This window comes from Hypanus sabinus, chromosome 1, assembly GCF_030144855.1.
Source record: "Hypanus sabinus isolate sHypSab1 chromosome 1, sHypSab1.hap1, whole genome shotgun sequence".
NCBI classification, from domain to species: domain Eukaryota; kingdom Metazoa; phylum Chordata; class Chondrichthyes; order Myliobatiformes; family Dasyatidae; genus Hypanus; species Hypanus sabinus.
In genome coordinates, this window is record NC_082706.1 from 195,997,077 (window position 1) to 196,015,235 (window position 18,159).

Below are 18,159 nucleotides of genomic sequence, written 5' to 3' on the forward strand. Positions count from 1 at the left end.
CCATTTTGAATTGTCAGCTGGAGAACTGATGCATCTAGCAGGTGTTGAAACAATAGAATAAAATTTGCCTTGTATTATATTTATCTCTGTTGGTTTGAAAACGGACAGGAGTAAAAATTCCGTTTCTTTTTAAATCTCTCTTGAAATAAGTAAGGGAAACATTATATTTTAAAAGAAATGGTAATGAAGCAGATATAGCCAAGTCCATCATGGGTAAGACCCTCCCCACGCTGAACACATCTACATGAAATGCTGCTGCAGGAATGTAGCATCCATTATCAGGGACCCCCACAACCTGGGACCTGATCCCTTATCACTACTGTAATCAAGGAGAAGGTACAGGAGCCTCTAGTTTTAAAAACAGTTTCCGAATCAAGCTCTTGAACCAAAGGGGATAACTTCACTCAACTTCATTTGCTTCAATACAGAAACGTTCCCACAATCTGTAGATTCACTTTCAAGAAGGCTTCACCTCATGTTCTCAATATTTATTGCTTATTTATTTATTATTATTTCTTTATTTTGTATTTACATAGTTTGTTGTCTTTTGCATATTGGTTGTTTTCCTTTTAATTAGGTGTGGTCTTCCATTGATTCCAATATGGTGCTTGGATTTAGTGAGTATGCCCGCAAGAAAATAAATCTCAGGGTTGTATATGGTGACGTATATGTACTTTGATAATAATTTACTTTAAACTTTGAACTTTTAAAGTGGAAGAATTTAGAAGGGAAATCCCAGGCCATAGGGTCAAGACATGAAGAACAGTGGCGAAAAGAAATAAGATTTGTTTGCGCTGAACAACAGACCGAAATTGGAGAAGTGTATAACTGGACAGGGGTATGATTATGGAGGGATTTCAAAACAAAGCTCAGAATTTTAAGGTTGTGATGTTACTTATCCAAACTTCATTCTAAATTTCAACTGAGCAGAAATAGGAGAGACAGAAGAACCACATTAAAATTTGTTCACTTTTCTAGAGGATGGGGGACGAGGGGTTAACCAGGAGTCCGTGAGAACACTCAAGTTTGGAAGTAAGAAATATCTGATTGAAAGTTGCAGCAAGAGATAAACAGAGGTGGATGCTGAAACAAAGACATTACAGAGGTGAAAATAAAAACATAAAATGCGGGCAGAACTTAGCAGGTCAGACAGCATCTATGGGAGGAGGTAGTGATGACGTTTCAGGCCAAAACCCTTCATCAGGAGAGAAAATACACAGTTACCAAGTCTCTGAGAATTAGCATGGAGGGGACAAAGCTGGTGGCACGTATAAGGATTATAGCATTATTCTTCACAATATCTAGTTAGAAGCAATCGCTGCTTTCCAGTAATGAATATCAGACAGAAAGGCTGAGTATTTACAAACAGCTAAGGGGTTGAAAGAGATTTAGGTGAGATGCTTTTGGAAATTAAGTCTGTTTTCAAACAACCTCATCAAAGCATAGAAATTCAGTGAGAATACGAGGAAGCTATAGCTTCAGAGAACTTCGGGGCTGTTGGTGTTGGAGAGGTTAATGCATGTAATTCTCTGGTTGTGTTTTGAACCACCCAGCTGAATAACAAGGGAGAAGGATGTTCCAATAAAGATAATCACAGGTGGCATTCAAGTTAAAAAAAAACAACTAGAAGGAATAATTTATCCACTCTCACTATGATTTTTATGTCATTTGATGCAGTTGCAAGGTCAGCTATCCAAATGGAGGCATAGAGTCATAGAGAAATGCAGTACAAAAATAAATCTGTTGTTCCAACTGGTCCATGCCAACATAGCATCCTCCCTGCCAGTCCCAATGCCCACATTCAGAGCATAACCCTCCAAGCCCTTCCACTCCATGTACCTATCCAAATGCCTCTTGAGTATTTTAGTTGTACCAGCATCAATCATTTCCTTGGGCAGCAGCTAGTCCGAAATATTCACCACCATCTCGATAAAGATGTTACCTCTCTGGTCTCTTTTGGATCTTTCCCTACCTATTCTGTACCTGTACCCTCTAGTTTTGGACTCCCCAACCCCGGGGAAAAAGGTGCGATTGCTAATTTTATCCCTACTCCTCATGATTTTATAAACTTTGATGAGGACACGTCTCACTCTTCTGATCGTGAAGGAATACTGATACAGCATAGCCAAACTTTCTTTCTAACTCAGGCCAACTAATCCAGGCAAGATCCTTGCAAATCACTCCTGCACTCTCACCAGCTTGACAATGTTTTTCAAATAATAGTATGGCCATAACTCAACATAATGCTCCAAGTACAGTCTCATCAATGATCATGTAACTGCAACATAATGTCCCTATTCCTGAACTCGATGTCCTGCCTGAATGAATGTTAAATGCCTTCTTCACCAGTCTGTCTACTTGCTTTCAGTAAACTGTACATTTGTACACCCCGTTCCATCTGTTCCACAATGCTTGTCAGTACCCTTTCATTCACTTTGAGAGATTTGAACTACTCTGGTTTGAATCTTTCAAAGACTATCACTAAACACATTAAAATAACTTGGTGATGACACTATTTTATGAGTAGAAATTCACACTTAAACAGTTCCAACATCTACTAAAGAGGAAGGAATCTAGTCAAAATTTTGCATGGCTGAGCATAGAATGTACTGTAGAAATAGAACCACACAGCACAGGACAGGTCCATAATGTTGTGCAAACCAACTAAATTAATAACCAAAAGGCCAATGAAACCAAACTCTTCAGCCTATAAAATATCCATATTATAAAACCATATGACATAGGAGCAGGATTAAGCCATGCATCCCATCAAGTCTGTTCTGCCATTTAATTATGGCTGATCTATTTTCCTATTCTCAACATTCTTCCTTCAATGGGGCGTCCAGAACTGTTTTCAATACTCCAGATGTGGCTGAGTTAGAGATTTATAGAGGTGCAACATAACCTCCTGACTTTTGAACCCAAAGCCTCATCTAGTAAAGGCAAGCATGCCATATGCCTTCTTAACCACCCTAACGACCAGCGTAGTCACTTTCAGGCAGCTGTGAACTTGGACCCTAAGATCTCTCTGCTCATCAATACTGTTAAGGATCTTGTCCTCTTAAGGATAACTAAATATTTTCTTCTATCCATGTTTTCTTTCATAAAGTCACTTTATAATAGTAAAAAACTTTTAAATACATATATATAACATTAAATAATTACTGATACATTAACTTTACACATTGTATTCTTTAATTCTAATTTACCACACTCACTGATACAACAAGTTGTTGGTAAGCTCCTACCAATAGGGAAAATTGTCATTGCTAAAGAGTATCAGAAAGTTTTATAACTTTCTTCACAGTCAATTCACAATGAATCTTCTTCACAGTCAATTCAGGTTCATCTAATGATATCTGGCAAATTTTCAAAACAGATGATAGAGAAGCTAAAATAAGTTTGCTTCATATTCCTGTGAACGATGCATCCACAGAAATCATTGAGCTACCAGGCACAATGCTGATTCCGCAACCCCGAATCTCTTTAAGTGAGGCTCTTCACTGCAAGCAGAGGATCAGAGAATTTACCATCTAAAGAAATATCTGTTTCAGGCATTACTGGCTTACTGGTCTCAGGAAAGAGCTGGTCACAGTGTTTTTCTTATCTCTGCAAATTATAGCTGAAGATTACTCAGAAAGGCAGCTGTCCTGTCCTTGCAATGCACCTTCCCAATTCTGGATCTTCATTGTGGGAGCAGTGAAGATTCAACATGAACATGCCTGCTTTCAGATGAGTGCAAAGTTTGAACATGACCTCTCTCAACCTTTTTCCCTCTCTTACTGATACAGTAATTCCTTCACACTAACCCCATTCATGACTTAAAATCTACTTACGTGATTCAATATCACCTTTGATTTAATAACAGTCATTCAAACGGCTATGAACTGCCATGACTTCATTAAACATGCTAGATATAAGCAAGCTATCATTGTTTGCATGTTTAGTAGACAAAGAAGCTCAGAAAATTAGATGCTTTACAGTTGAAAATGCCCAAGAAGTTTCATGATAAACTTTAGCCTATGATTTTAATTATTCATCTAAACGTTATGTGGTCATGGCAAACTCAAGGATGTTCAAATGGGGTTATTTTAATCTACAAGAAAACATCTATTAATTATCAGTTGCTGCTGAGGCATTCAGGTCCAAGACTTCTTCCCCTCCAAGGCAGGAGATGAATAATTGATAACTACAAAGAAAATACCAGTGTTGTACATCTGATAGCTTTACCCAAGGGAGTTCAACAACAATTTGAGAAATACACAGATTGATCCAAGACACAGCTTACATAAAACATACAAATGCAGAAGTTCAAAGTTCATAATAAAAGTTATTATCAAAGTGCATTTATATCACCACATATCACCCTGAGATTCTTTTTTTCCTGCGGGCATACTCCACGAATCTACAGAAGAGTAACCAAAGGTAGAGTGCAGAAAGCAATGAACTGTGTAACTGCAAATAGAAATAAATAAAAATAAATAACAAGAGCATGGAATTACAGAACCTGGGCCTCTGTGTCTCCCTCTGCAGTTGGATCCTTGACTTCCTAACCAGAAGACCATAATCTGTGCAGATTGGTGATAACATCTCCTCCTTGCTGACGATCAACATTGATGCACCTCAGGGGTGTGTGCTCTACTCTCTCTATATCCATGACTGTGTGTCTATGCACAGCTCAAACACCATCTATAAATTTGCTGATGATACAACCATTGTTGGTAGAAACTCAGATGGAGACGAGAGGGCATACAGGAGCGAGATATGTCAACTAGTGGTGTGGTGTCGCAGCAACAACCTTGCACTTAATGTTAGTAAGACGAAAGAGCTGACTGTAGACTTCAGGAAGAGTAAGACGAAGAAACACATACCAATCCTCATAGAGGGATCAGAAGTGGAGAGAGTGAACAATTTCAAGTTCCTTGATGTCAAGATCTCTGAGGACCTAACCTGATCCCAACATTTCAATGCAGCTATGAAGAAAGCAAGGCAGCAACTATATATAATTAGGAGTTTGAAAAGATTTGGTATGTCAACAAATACACTCAAAAACGTCCGTAGATGTACCATGGAGAGCAGTCTGACAGGACAAATCACTGTTTGGTATGGGACAGGGCGCTACTGCACAGGACCTAAAAAAGCTGCAGAGGGTTGTAAATTTAGTCGGCTCTCCATCTTGGGTACAAGCCTACAAAGTACCCAGGACATATTCAAGGAGCAGTGTCACAGAAAGGCAGCGTCCATTATTAAGGACCTCCAGTACCCAGGGCATGCCCTTCTCTCACTGTTACCATCAGGGAGGAGGTACAGAAGCCTGAAGCCACACACTCAGTGATTCAGAAACTGCTTCTTCCCCCTACCATCCAATTCCTAAATGGGCATTGAACCTATGATATTATTTCTATTTTATTCAATATATGTATACAATAATTGATTTACTCACTTCTTTATTATTATTTTTTCCTTCTTCTTCTATATTATGTATTGCATTAAACTGCCACTGCTAAGTTAACACATTTCATGACACATGCTGATGATAATAAACCTTATTCTGAAATAATAAGGTAAAGGGTCCTTAATGTGAGACCATTGGCTGTGGGATCATCTCAATAGATGAGTGTAGTTATCATCTTTTGTTCAAGAGCCTGATAGTGGTGCAAGTCCTGAGGCACTTGTACCTTCTACCTGATGACAGCAGCAAGTAAAGAGCATGGCCTGGGCGGTGAGGATTCTTTTTTGATGGATGCTGCTTTCTGATGACAGCATTTCATGTAGACGTGCTCAATGGTTGGGAGCACCTTACCTGTGATGTACTGGGACGACTCCATTACCTTGTTTTTTTAACGATTTTCCATTTAAAGGCATTGGTGTTCTCATACCAGGCAGTAATGCAGCCAGTCAATACACTTTCCACCACTCATCTATAAAAAAGTTGGTCAGCAGGTGCTTCTTGATTCAAAGTTTTTATTATTCTTAAACTACTTTTCATTCATTCCCCCCTCCCACCATCTCTACCTTCCATGAGCTGTGTATACACAGAGGAAAGTGAGCCCTCCACCATGTCAGGATTCAGTACCACTTTCACCTTAAATGCACAATGGCAGTCTTCCATGCATGAGTTTTATGAAACTGTCGTTGGGCTGGGCTGGCAACCGGACATGAGTTCATTCTAGGTTACTTTAGCCTGTAGTCTTTGGCTTGGGCCAGTTGAGCCTGATACAGAATTTCACTGTCTGATACCAGCCCTGTAGGACCCCCCCTTCATCTCTCTACTGCATGCTCATCGTCCTATCACTCTGCTGCGCTATAGATCCAAGAATTCACTATTCCCTACAATGTTTACTATCCCTGACTACAAAGTTAAGACATTTTGTTCACATAATTTGCCAGTGATGAATGCACAAAACTTCTAAGTTCTCTGCAGCAAGGTCTTGGTGTTGGGAAGATTGGAGGGAAAAATAAGATTAAAAATTAATTTTATTTGATGCATGTACATCAAAAGATCAGGGAGAGGGGGGGAAAGAGGGAAGAGATTGGGGAAGGTAAAGGAAGAGGGAAGAGAGTGGGGAAAGGGGAAGAAAGAGAGAGGAAAGGAGGAAAGGGGAGAGAGGGGACTGGGGGAGTGGGGGAGTGGGAGAGAGAGAGGACTGAGAGGGGGAAGTGGGGAAAAAGGGGGTGAAGGGAAGATATGGAGAAGGGGCAGAGTGGTGAGGGAAAGGGAAAGATGGGGGTACAAAAAGCAGAGAGGATAAAGGGGAAAGAGGAGAGGGAGGGTGACAATAGGGAGTGAGAGGGAAAGAGAGTGGAGAGAGGGGGAGGAAAGAGAAGGGGGGAGGAAGAAGGGAGAAGGGCGGGGTTTAGAGAAATATGATCTGGATGTAGATAGGTAGGACTAGACGGAAGATCAGGTCAGCATAGATTATTTGGCCAAAAGGACCTTATTCTGTGCTTCAGTATGATTCTATGACTGTATTACTTACAGTTGTCAAGGGTGAAAGGCTAAAATTTGATGATTATAATTTTATCACCTGAATAATTCACCACATATACATACTAGGCCAGGTTTCAACAGTCACGGCCCATGCCACACAATCACTGACTGTGCCGACCCACAGGCACAATAAACCTCTGCAGCTGTGCACTACCCAACCACGTGACCTGGTTCTCTGCCTCCCTCCTCCTAAGAGGCAAAGGCAAAGTGAAACAAGGCCATGCCTCTGGCTCACCCTGAGAGCCTCCTGACAGCTCACATTGTCAAAGGCCTTTCCATTGGTCCCTCCACTCTGAAGCTCAGAAAATTCCCCTAGAACAATATTCAATGCTGGAACGGTGAGGAAGGTTTGCGACCCAGGATCGTCCATTATGAATGCAGTTCCAAAGGCTATGCAGAAGCATTTTGTGAGATGGTGGATTGGGTTTCCTTAATCTTCCAAATTTCCCTAATTTGGGGAACGTTCCATTCCTTCATGTGAAAAGGGAGGGAGATTAAAAAGCAGAAAATATCTGCCACAGGAAAGACATTGGAAGCTTTTATAAAAGACTCTATAGGAGGGCATTAAGAAGAATTCTAAACGATCAGGCAATATCACTGTGAATAGGAAATCATGGTTGACCACTTCATTGGTGTGCTTTGGGGAAGTGACATTGTTGTGGTAAAAGAGGACCTGCAAATATATCATACTCATATTTTCAGTAGATGTTTGTTAAGGCTTTGTCTCCCAAGTTTATTGTGGAATATAAAAGCTCACTGCATTGAAATCAACATTGTTAACATGGCAAAGAGTAAGCAGAAATGAATCATTTTCTGCTTAGCAGCTTGTTGCTGGCACTAAAATCATAGATAGTAGATAAAGCTAACTTGGTATTAAAAATATATTAAAAATATTGTTCTAAATTTGTAGATAACATAAATATAGATAGGAAATTAAGTTATGAAGAGGACATAATGAAGCTATAATGGAATATATATACAGTTCTGTGCAAAAGTCTCAGGTACGTACATATATATAGCCGGGGTGCCTAAGACTTGACTAATCTGTTGGAGTTTTTTGAGGGTGTAACAGGGATGTTAGACAAGGGTAAGCCAGTGGATGTTGTGTACCTAGATTTTCAGAAGGCATTTGATAAGGTGCCACATAGGAGATTGGTGAGTAAAATCAGAGCTCATGGCATTGGGGGCAGGGTTTCAACATGGATAGAAAACTGGTTGGCAGATAGAAAGCAAAGGGTAGCAGTGAATGGGTGTTTCTTGGACTGGCTGGAGGTGACTAGTGGGGTACCACAGGGCTCTGTATTGGGACCACAGCTCTTTACGATTTATGTCAATGATTTAGATGAGGGCATTGAAAACTATATCAGCAAGTTTGCTGACGATACTAAACTGGGTGGCAGTGTGACATGCGAAGAGGATGTTAGGAGAATACAGGGAGACTTGGATAGGCTGGGTGAGTGGGCAGATACTTGGCAGATGTCATTTAATGTGAATAAATGTGAAGTTATCCACTTTGGAAGCAGGAACAAGAGGGCAGAGAATTGTCTGAACGGTGTAGAGTTAGGTAAGGGAGAAATGCAAAGAGACCTAGGAGTCCTAGTTCATCAGTCAATGAAGGTGAATGAGCAAGTGCAATAGGCAGTGAAGAGGGCAAATGGAATGTTGGCCTTTATTACAAGGGGAATTGAGTACAAGAGCAAGGATGTCCTTTTGCATTTGTACAGGGCCCTGGTGAGACCACACCTGGAATATTGTGTACAGTTTTGGTCTTCAGGTTTGAGGAAGGACATTCTGGCAATTGAGGAAGTGCAGCGTAGATTCACTAGGTTGATTCCTGGGATGGCAGGGCTGTCTTACACAGAGAGACTGGAGAGATTGGGCTTGTACACACTGGAATTGAGGAGATTGAGAGGGGATCTGATTGAAAAGTTTAAGATAATTAAAGGATTTGATAGGATTGAGGCAGGAAATATGTTCCAGATGTTGGGAGAGTCCAGTAACAGAGGGAATGGATTGAGAATAAGAGGTCATTTATTTAAAACAGAGTTGAGGAAGAACTTCTTCTCCCAGAGAGTTGTGGAGGTGTGGAATGCACTGCCTCGGAAGACGGTGGAGGCCAATTCTCTGGATGCTTTCAAGAAGGAGCTAGATACATATCTGATGGATAGGGGAATCAAGGGATATGAGGACAAGGCAGGGACTGGGTATTGATAGTGATTGATCAGCCATGATCTCAGAATGGCGGTGCAGACTCGAGGGGCCGAATGGTCTACTTCAGCACCTATTGTCTATTGACTTTTGCACGGCACTGTAGCAATTTTATGTATTGCACTGTACAGCCGCCACAAAAAAAGCAAATATCATGATGTATTGAGTGATGATAAACTTGATTCTGATGTGGGTCTCTATTGTGGACTCCGAGTAGGAAGGGGACAGAGAGAGGGGAATCATAGAGAGAGTACAGAGAAGATTTACTAGAATGTTTCCTGGGCTTCAGCACCTAAGTTACAGAGAAAGGTCGAACAAGTTAGGTCTTTATTCTTTGGAGTGTAGAAGGTTGAGGGGGGGACTTGATAGAGGTATTTAAAATTATGAGGGGGATAGATAGAGTTGATGTGGATAGGCTTTTTCCATTGAGAGTAGGGGACATGAGTTGAGAATTAGGGGGCAAGAGTTTAGGGGTAACACGAGGGGGAACTTCTTTACTCAGAAAGTGATAGCTGTGTAAAACTAGCTTCTAGTAGAAGTGGTAGAGGCAGGTTCGGTATTGTCATTTAAAAGAAGTTGGATAGATATGTGAATAGGAAAGGAATGGAGGGTTATGGGCTGAGTGCAGGTCAGTGGGACTAGGTGAGAGTAAGCGTTCAGCATGGACTAGAAGGGCTGAGGTGGCCTGTTTCCGTGCTGTAGTTGTTATATGGTTATGGTTCTATGTTTGGCAAGAGGGCAAAGGAGAAGGGAGTGAGCAGGTAGCACCAGAGGGACATTTTGCAATGATCAATAAACCAGATGTTCCAATTGTAATTGTAATTCTAATTGCCTGGTCTCTGAGGGCTGGGTGTATCTGCATCTGTGCCACCCTACCCCCTCCCCTGCAGCTCCCCTGTCACCTTTCCCACACCCTTCTTGTGAACTCCACCCTCCCCATTCTCAACATATTTAGGAACTCGCTCTCCACTCCACTTTGACAAAGGCAATACCATACAAAGGTCTTAGGCACCCTAGAAGGGCAAAGAAGTTGAAAATGAAGTTTAAATGGGAAACTTGAGTAATTGTCCATCTTGGCAGGTAAAATAAAGACATAGACATGTTGTATAATAAAAATAAAGATATAGACATGTTGTCTATATCAAATGCCCCAACCTGGGTCTATGGACCCCTTGCTTGATTGCATTGGCCTATGGGATAAGACAAGTTGTGAATACCTGTTCTAAATGAATGAATTGCAAACCTCAGGGATGCAGAGAGTTGTGGTTGCTATAGTACATGATCTGCAAATGTTATTAGGAAAGCTGACAGAATGCTTGGCTTGTTGAATCAGGAATTATCCATCTAAGCTGACTTTTTCTCCCCCTCTGAGCATCAGAAAGCTCTTCCTTAGACAACGTCTCACTCAGTATTTTTAAGAGAAGAGATCGGTACATACTAGACATTTGATAAACAAGACAGTGAAAGGTTACCACGTAGACAAGACCGCACAGATCCAATTACAATAAGATCAATTATGATATTAAATGGCAGAACAGGCTTGAAAGGCCAAGTGGCCAACTTTTCTAATTTGAATGCTTATACATTCCTCTTCCCAACTTCCTTGCTGCAGTGCGTAGCTGTGGAGGTCAGGATAATGCTGCCTTAAGCATCGCAGCTAGCCAGCATTTCTCTACGGACCTGCCAATTGGCCCCAAGCCTGTTCCACCTCAGTGCATACACTGGCACCCACAATACTCTTTATCAATCATGCCAAAGCAAAAATTATAAGAGCTGCATTTTATGTGTATCCATCTGACTGATCTAACTGAAATATTCAGGCTTAACTATTGCTTATCTGACATTTAGCAGGATATCTCAAAAAATATACACGGACATAAGCTGCCTGTGGCAAATGAAGTCCCCTTAGAAAAATATTTTTTGTCAATGAACCAACTGCAAACATAGAACCTTATAAATGTCTCTAAAGGACAAAATAACAATAGACAATAGACAATAGGTGCAGAAGTAGACCATTCGGCCCTTCGAGCCTGCACCATCATTTTGAGATCATGGCTGCTCATCTACTATCAATACCTGGTTCCTGCCTTGTACCCATATCCCTTGATTTCCCTGTCCATAAGATACCTAACTAGCTCCTTCTTGAAAGCATCCAGAGAATTGGCCTCTACTACCTTCCGAGACAGTGCATTCCAGACCCCCACAACTCTCTGAGAGAAGAAGTTTTTCCCTTTGACTGCAAAGAAAATTCTTTAAATGTTATTACTGATCCTGGGTTCCCAAATCGCCATTACCAGGAAATGAATACAATTTAAATATAAAAGTATTATGGAGATCACATCATCAATTCTTGAACTCAAATTAATTTTGAAAATAGCTACCATTTTCTACAATGGTAGTTAAAGCTTCTAGCTCAGCACTCTAATACACATATGCAAAAGTTGGCATGAAAATTCAGTCTTTTTTTTATTAATGACAAGCTTTTAGTTGAATTAATTGAAATGGAAGTTGAGATATCTCAAGAGAAACAGGTAATGCTTTTGACCTTCGGTTTAATTATACCCCAACGAAGGGTCTCAGCCTGAAAAATTGACTGCTCATTTCAACGGATGCAGCCTGACCTGCTGAGTTCATCCAGCTTGTTTGTACATGTTGATTTCACCACAGCGTCTGCAGCGTACCTTGTGTTTAATTTTACACACATTTTGCTTGTGTTGTAAAATACTTGCAGGTTATTGATAAAGAATGGGAAGAGACTCTGGTGCATTTGGGACTCCTGCATTAGATTTGTCTGACTTGGTAGGACTTTTGTCTCCTTTGGTAAGAAGGGCTAGCAGAGTGGTTAGCATAACATTATTACAGTGCCATTGACCTGGATACATCTGCTGCTGCTATCTGAAAGGAGTTTGTGTGTTCATCCTGAGACCACTGGGATTGTGAAACGGGCTCAGCAGAGATTGCACTTCCTGGGGAAACTTAAACAAGCATCACTCCCCACTAATATCTTAACTACATTCTACAGAGGCATGTTTGAGAGTGTGCTGACCTTTTGCATCACAACCTGGTACTCCAGCTGCAGTGCTGCCAACAAAAGAGCCTTGCAGACGGTGGTTAGGGGAACAGGGAAGGTTATCGGGGTCTCCCTACCCTACTGTCCAAGACCTCTTTCAGAATTGATGCCTCCATAAGACACGGTACATCATTAAAGACCCCTCACACCCTTTCCATAAACTGTTTGTTCTTCTACCATCAGGCAAGCGTTACGGGAGCATCAAAACAAAAACCACAAGGCTACTAAACAGCTTCCTCCCACAGGCAGTCAGACCGCTATATAGCTGCTCTACCTGACTCTGCTTTGGACACTTTCAACTTGCACTGGACACTTATAACTTGATTTTAACTGAATGTGGCTGTCGTGTTTTACTATTTATTGTTGTCTTTACTATTTATTGCTGTGTTTGTTGTGTTATGATTGCACTTGCCCCTGGGAAACGCTGTCTCATTCTGCCCTGCAGAGCCGATGTATGGTTGGAATGACAAAGTTTTTGAAATCTTGAAATCTTGAAATCTTGAAACCATGTGAGTTTCCTCTGGATGTTCTGGCTTCCTCTCCCATTCCAAAGACATGGGTTTGGGTTGATGCGTAGCGATAATGCTGTGTTGGAAAAGGAAGCATGACGACACTTGTGGGCTGGCCAATACAACCCTCGCTCATTGGATTCGACGCCAATGATACACTTCACTCATGTCTCAATGCACATGTGACAAATAAAGTTAATCTTTAAAGTAAAGCCCCAACTGCACAACCAAATGGATTCAAAAGATCCCAGATTTCCAGCATAGAGCATCTTCATTTTTGTCCATTCCAGCCAAATGCAAATCTATTTAGAACACAAGAGATGCTGCAGACGTTGGAAATCTTGAGCAGCACACACAAAATGCTAAAGGAACTCAAGAGATCAGACAGCATCAAGAAGGAAAATAAAACCTTTGACATTTCACACTGATTCCAAAACACCAACTGTATATTTCCCTGCATTGATACTGCCTGACTTGCTGAGTTCATCGACCATTTTGTGCATGTTGCAGGTTTATTTAGGTTCTGCCCACTTCTCATATCCTGGTCCAAGGCCTTAAGATTATGGATCTATATGTGGTCCCACTCTATCACCATAACTTTAAAACATGCTCAGGGCGTTTGGCTCGGCCACTCTTTCAATCTTTAAGTTCCAGTCTCTCTCTGCTTTTTGATTGAAAACATTTTTTTCAACCTTCTCTGATCCTTCTTCTGAAATCAATAAATCTTATTGATTGTCCCCTCTGCTATAAGTGTCCATGATTCCTTAATTTGAGGATGATCTTTATTAGAAATTGACAGAGTGTCCTGAATTGTATCAGGAGCCTAACTCCGTAAACTCACGTCCATCTACAGACGATACTAATACTCTTGGCAGTGATGTTTCCCTTCTCTCTTTCTCTCACTGCTCAAGGGCAAAGCACTTCTTTCCAACTACACACTGTATGATGGAGGAAAGTCTCGCTCCTTACAGCTTTGGGGAGAGAGGAGGTGGTGGAAAGAAGGTAGGGGGACAGAGGGGAGAGAGAGGGGCAGACGAAAGGGAGATGGGCGAAATGAAGAAAGATGGGAGAGAGGAGGGAGGCAGAAGAGAAGGGATACAGAGGGGGGTAGAGAGAGGGAGGAGACAGAGACATGGGGAGAGAGTGGGGAAGAGAGCAGGACAGAAGTGGGGAAGAGAGTGGGGGGAGAGAGCAGCGGAAGAGAGCTGGAGGAGAGAGCGGGGAAGTGAGAAAAGGGAAAAGGGAAGAGAGAGGGGGAAGGGGGCAAAGAGGTAGAGAGGGAGGAGATGGAGAGAAAGGGGGAGAGAAGGGGGAAAAGAGGTTGGGAGAGGGGGTTAGAGAAAGGGGCAAAGAGAGTGGTGGAGAGGGGAAAAAGGGGGAGGGGAAAGGGGAGGGGGAAAGGTGATAGAGGAGGAAAGAAGGCAGAGAGGGGAGGGGGAGAGGGAGGAAAGGCAGGAGAACATAAGAACATAAGAAATAGGAGCAGAAGTAGGCCATCTGGCCCATCGAGCCTGCTCGGCCATTTCATAAGGCTATGTCTGATCTGACCACGGACTCATCTCCAACTACCCGCCTTTTCCCATTAACCCTTAATTCTCCTTCTATGCAAAAATTTTTCTAACCTTATCTTAAATATATTTACTAAGGAAGCCTCCACTGCTTCATTGGGTAGAGAATTCCACGGATTCACCACTCTCTGCAAAAAGCAGTTCCTCCTCATCTCCATCCTAAATTTACTCCCCCAAATCTTGAGGCTATATCCTCTAGTTCTAGTCTCACCCACCAGTGAAAACAACTTTCCTGTCTCTATCTTATCTATCCCTTTCATAATTTTATATGTTTTTATAAGGTCTCCTCTTAGAATGGAGGAGTGAGGGGGGAAAGTGAGAGAGGAGGGGGGTGTAGAAATGGAGACAGAAGATGGAGAGTGAGAGAGAGAGAGAGAGAAGGGAGAAAACATACTTGGAGTGAAATGGGACTTCTCTGAAGCTCTTTGTTCGTATGTGTGTGTGTGGAAAGAGAAAGGACTCTCACCTGGATAATGTGAAGAGGGATCATGGGCCAGGGGTCTGTCTGAAAGTTTTGTGTGGTTAGAACCTGGAAGTGGAGAGAGCTGGTGCTGAATCTAACTTACAGCAGTCTGGTGCTGTGCTAGCAGAACAGTACTGTCCCAGTAATATGTACCCACCAGATAATGCATGAAAACAATAATAGGATCTAGCTTCCCCCACAATACAAGCAGCCAATAAAATTCCACAAGTTTTTATAAAATCCAGAAATGCAAAATATTTCTGTTTCAGGCAAAGTCAGTTTTCACCTTTCCCAGCGTCAGGCTGACACAAAAGTCATGCCTCTGCATTTCCAGATATACATCATATCTATTACTGTCACTTCTTTTGATGTTACCTTCTCAAAAGAAAAGACACACATAAGAAAGATAACTTAGTTACTTCTGGTATCCTTATCAATAAGTATTCCCCACTCAACATGACAAAACAACAGATACTCATTATAATATTGCAGTTTTTGGAAGCTTCCTATGCATAAATCACACCACTTCAAGAAATAATACACAATACACAGGGTGCAAAGTACTTTGGGAGGCCACTAAAAGGGTTTCACAGTAAATCAATAGACTTTTTCCTTTTTTCTAATTACTGGGAATTGAACAGTCGACAAACTGCATGAAGTACTTCTGGTTCATTCCTCTTTTCAAAAGAACAAAGAAGCAATCACGGTGTGCACTAATAGATGTATGTCGTAGGCTTTGCAGTCACGACCAAACATATCATGCAGATAGTTCCAGACAACTTCAAATGAACACATTTTTATTTCAAGGATAACACATTTTAGGCTCTTTGATTAGGCCAACTGATTAAAAAGCCAGAAGACCTTACGCAGGTCGCGTATTTATGCCCAATGAATTCCAGCTGATAAACAGTAACGGTACCCATTTATGAATCTGGTCAAGTTTCGTTCAGGCAGCCCAGACGGAAAGACTTTTTCCACTCTGATTTTAATATCCAATGCTAATGAGAGACAAGAATCCAAATTTTCTACGAATCAGAGTTCAGATATAACAATCTTATAGAAACAATCACAATATATCTTGAATTTGTACTGTGATTCAGGTTTTATTAAAACAAAAAGAAAAGCAAACCTAAGTTGAAAGCTAATTTTTTCAAGTCAGCAGAGATTCCTGTGTATTTTTAAACTGTGGATACTTCGAGAATTGCAGTAATCAGCAATTTGAATGGATGGAAGTCACCAGCTGCCTCATATGTGCTTTGAGGATCTCATGGCATAGTAACAGAACAAAATCACTGACAGAGGTTTGTTGTGAAATTTGTTGCTTCACAAGGGGTAGAGTGAGTGTGAGAGAGAGAGGGTGTGAAAGAGAGAGAGGAAGAATAGGAGAGAGTGTATGAGTGAGAGAGAGAGTGATACGCAGAGAGAGGGAGAGACAGATTTTGAGGGAGGGAGAGATCGATGGAGAGGAAGAGACAGAGGGAGAGGAATAGAAAGAAAGAGATTGAGCAAGAGAGATTTGTCTCAACCTTTGTGGTTTTGACCACCCACAAAACTATAAAGTTCACAACGCTTTCCTCAAATAAGTTTCAAATAATCAAAAATATTAATCGCAGGATATTGGAAAAATTACCCTAGAAAGAACACTTATGTACACAAACAAAATTGCTATATTGAAACATAAAATAGGTACTGGGAATAGATACTCCTCTATTGTCAAAATGAATCCAAACTCAGGTTGGAGGAACAACACCTTATATACCAGCTGGGTAGCCTCCAACCTGATGGCATGAACATTGACTTCTCTAACTTCTGTTAATGCACCTCCTCCCCTTCTTAACCCATCCCTGACATATTTAGTTGTTTGCCTGTTCTCCATCTCCCCCTGGTGCTCCCCCCCTCCTCTTTTCTTTCTCCTGAGGCCTCCCGTCCCATGATCCTTTCCCTTCTCCAGCCCTGTATCACTTTCACCAATCACCTTTACAGCTCTTAGCTTCATCCCACCCCCTCCAGTCTTCTCCTAGCATTTAGCATTTCCCCCTCCCCCGACTACTTTCAAATCTCTTACTATCTTTCCTTTTGGTTAGTCCTGACGAAGGGTCTTGGCCCGAAACGTCGACAGTGCTTCTCCCTATAGATGCTGCCTGGCCTGCTGTGTTCTACCAGCATTTTGTGTGTGTTGTTACTGGGAATATTTTTAATTTACTTCCCAAACTGGAAGGTACAGCACTACAAATATGTAATTCCACTGAAATGGACTTTCCAATACAAAATGTTATGAAAGCAAAAATAGTAACATCATTGCAAATGTTACTGTCATTTCCAACAAAAATATTCTAAAACACTAAAAATGTTTATGTAGCCTGTAAGGTTCTTTGCTGATACGTAATTAGCCTAAGTGTAAAGGAAGGGTGAGAGGTAGTGAAACGATTCAGAGCTTCAGAGTGCTTAGAGTTTTGAAGCTTTTGAAAGAGAGGAGTGAGATGACAAGTAGAGAAAGTTCAGGAACATAGGACATAGAAATTTACAGCACATTACAGGCGTTCGGCCCACAATGTTGTACAATCCCTGTAATCTACTCTTGAGACTGCCTAGAATTTCCCTAGCTTATTGTCCCCTATTTTTCTAAGGACCAATTTAAATAAAACATAGCACTTAGGTTATTGAAATAACAGGTATTGCAACTGGTCCAAGAGGAATATCGAAGTTTAAAATGGCAATGATGTTTACAAGAGATTAAATATAAAGCTTAGCTTTATATGTCACGAGTACTCTGAAACATACAGTGAAGTGCATCATTTCATTTATGTCAGTTTGAATATGTGTTAGGGGCAGTCATGTATCACCATGCTTCCTAATATCTTACAAAAGGTAATGTTTTCGGCCCAGCGCATCGTGGATAAAGCTCTCCCAACCACTGAGCACGTCTACATGAAACACTATCGTATGAAAGCAGCATCCACCATCAGAGATCCCTGCCACCCAGGCCATGCTGTTTTCTCACTGCAGTCATCAGGCAGAAGGTACAAGAGCCGCAGGACTCGCACCACCAGGTTCAAGAACAGTTACTACCCCTCAACCATCAGGCTCTTGAACAAACGGGAATAACTGCACTCAACTTCAGTTGCCTCATCATTGAAATGTTGATCTTGCTTTAAAAAACTCTTTATCTCTTTAGCTCATGTTCTTATTATTTATTTCTATTTATTTATATTTCCATTTGCCCAGCTTGTTGTCTCCTTCAATCTGGTTGATCTTTCATTGATCCTGTTACGCTTACTATTCAATAGATTTGCTGAGCGTGTCTACAAGAAAATGAATCTCAGGGTTGTATATGGTGACATATATGTACT

General features: G+C 41.2%; 1 protein-coding gene across 1 annotated transcript in view; it reads right to left on the reverse strand.

Annotated features, from left to right (window-relative positions):
• csmd3b (CUB and Sushi multiple domains 3b) overlaps positions 1 to 18,159 on the reverse strand; it is a 2,186,187-nt gene that overhangs the window by 585,429 nt on the left and 1,582,599 nt on the right. The window lies entirely within an intron of this gene.